Source organism: Anopheles arabiensis, chromosome X (genome assembly GCF_016920715.1).
Source record: "Anopheles arabiensis isolate DONGOLA chromosome X, AaraD3, whole genome shotgun sequence".
NCBI lineage: Eukaryota > Metazoa > Arthropoda > Insecta > Diptera > Culicidae > Anopheles > Anopheles arabiensis.
In genome coordinates, this window is record NC_053519.1 from 26,623,266 (window position 1) to 26,625,765 (window position 2,500).

The 2,500-nt window shown below is 47.1% G+C and overlaps 1 pseudogene; it reads right to left on the minus strand.

Annotated features, from left to right (window-relative positions):
* Positions 1–2,500, minus strand: part of LOC120906890 — a 9,145-nt pseudogene that overhangs the window by 3,471 nt on the left and 3,174 nt on the right.

The window sequence follows — 2,500 nt, forward strand, 5'->3', positions numbered from 1 at the left end:
TCAACATACCAACTTTCAGCGCCTCATTCGGGATACCATCTGGTCCCGGCGCCTTCTTGTTGGGTAGTCTCCTGGCAACCGCAAGAATCTCATCATTAGTTACCCTTTCAAACTCTCGTGGCTGATCGATACGATATTCAGGCCACACCGTGTTTGGGTGAGTAGGAAAAAGCTCGCTCACCACTTCCCTAAACTCGTCCAATGTCATGGTTCGGGGTCCAATCGAACCCTCGGCCACTTTCTTGAACGTATGATATACTATACCGAATGATGCGTTGTTCGCTGTTCCCAGGAACTCTTTCCACTTCCTCTGTCGGGTATGCTTGATCAATCGCTTGAGGGCATTCCGTGCCACCTTGAACTCGTCCCTAAAAGTAGAATAGAGATCAGTATTAAAAGCTCTTTGCGCTAATCGATCGCGGTGTTTGCACTCTTTGCGAAGTGCCTCAATCTCTAACGTCCACCAAAATGCACTCTTGTTAGAGTGTACCTCTTACGTTTAGTCATCGTCGCATTACACGCCGTGACAAGTATACGCATTAAGTCTTCGCTTGTTGTGACCTCGGTCTCAAAAGCGGCTTGCATCATAACTTCAAATATATCTTTGCTAAAATACTTGATGCTCCATCCCGTTATGGGTCGGGACAGATTACGCACGCTTTGCGTCTCAAGATCTATTCGTATTGCACGATGATCAGAGTTCATATAGCTAGATAACACCTCCCACTTAAATGATCTTGCTACGGTTCTGCTCGCAAAAGTAAGATCAACTACTGACGTGCGCCCTGGTCCAACATAAGTTGGGGTGCTGCCGTCGTTCAATAAAATTGCGTCAATCTGCGCAAAGGTTGATAGAACTAACTCACCTCTTCGTTTCTGGGTTTCTCCACGCTCGCCAAGTTGGTTGTTCCAACTTGATGACCAAGCGTTGAAGTCCCCCGATAACGAATTTGTGGATACCGGTTACGGCCATTACCGTGTTATCCAACATGTTCTGGAACTCTTCCATACTAAATCTAGGTGGCGCGTAAACGCTAACCACTCGCATATCACCTATGTCAACTATCATTAAACCCTTCAGAGCCTTACTGACTACCTTAACTGGTAAGTCCGCGTTAACCACTACCGCTGCTGTGTTATCGTCATTGCGTAACACTTTGACGTTGGTTGTTGCCAGATACGGATCTGCAATCAACACTATATCCGCAGATTCTTCCCTAATCGTTTGCCACATTAATTGAAATGCAGCATAACTATGATTCTGGTTATGTTGTAGCAACCTAACCATTATGGTCTAATCGTTCGCCTACGGGGACACATATAACTGCCCGTTGCGTGAAGGTTCTGTGACCTCGTACCGCAATCCAAACACTTGACAGAGTTGGTACAAGCTTGCTTCTTGTGTCCACTCAAACCGCATTTCCAGCACAGATTACTTCTGTCTGGTTCCCTACAATGGTAGCTCGTATGGCCTACCTTCCAACACTTATAGCATTTCTGCTCTTCCATAACCTCGCGGATATGGCATATCGACCAACCAACTTTCAGCTTTCCCAAATTCAAGAAGCTTTGAAAGTCTGGCAGCGATACGTTGATCCGTGCCCACTGCGTACCGGCCGCGCGGCCTTTCTTCATTTTGATACGATCTATTTCTATCTCGATGTTGAGCTGTGCTTTGACAGACTCCGCAACCTCCTCTGGGGTGGTAATTTCATCGAGATGCATGATCTCAATCATTTTAGAAGGAGCTAGCGTTCTCACTGACGCCTTGCCCTTCACCGCTTCCTTAACCTTTGGGGCAATTGCACTAGCAGAACTACCCTGCTTAAGTTCTAGCAACATGCCTCCATTCTGGGCCCGTCGGACCTTAGAGATTGTCTCTCCAACCGATTTAAGAGCATCGGACTGCTTCATTTCCTTGAGCAACTTCGCCAGCTCCTCGGAAGTGCAGTCCGATATCAGCAGAGCCTCAGGCCGCTTCCTGGGCTTATTCTGCTTCTTCTTGCTCTTCTTCTTCTTCCTCTTATTAATTCTACCCTCATTAATATTCGGTCCGTTTCTCGGACTTGGAATATTTTCCACCGCTTCCCTAACAGGGGTCAACCTCGATGGTTGTTGTTGTTGTTGTTGCAATCTTTGCAACCCACTTGACCAGGCTGTTGGTCATCAGCCACTGGTCTTCTGCCTTTTCGCGTTTGCGGCCCGAATCCATCGTTACCGTCAAACGACGTTTGCGTTTGACGGTCGAGGACCTGCTGCATGCGATTTACGGCTCTGTACCTTCGAAATTCGGACATTACCTCATCGAGGAAGTCCATCATTACCGTAACTAGCGTAAAATGGGAAGACTCATCATCGAGTTTGCTTATCCCAAAACGCATCGCCTCCATTCGATCTTGAAGATCCATGAACGCTTGGTCCGGATCTTTCTTGTCAACCCCTTGGTCTTTTGACCTTCTTAGTTTTCGTGTTACTCATTCTATTGGGCTCAAACTCAGGC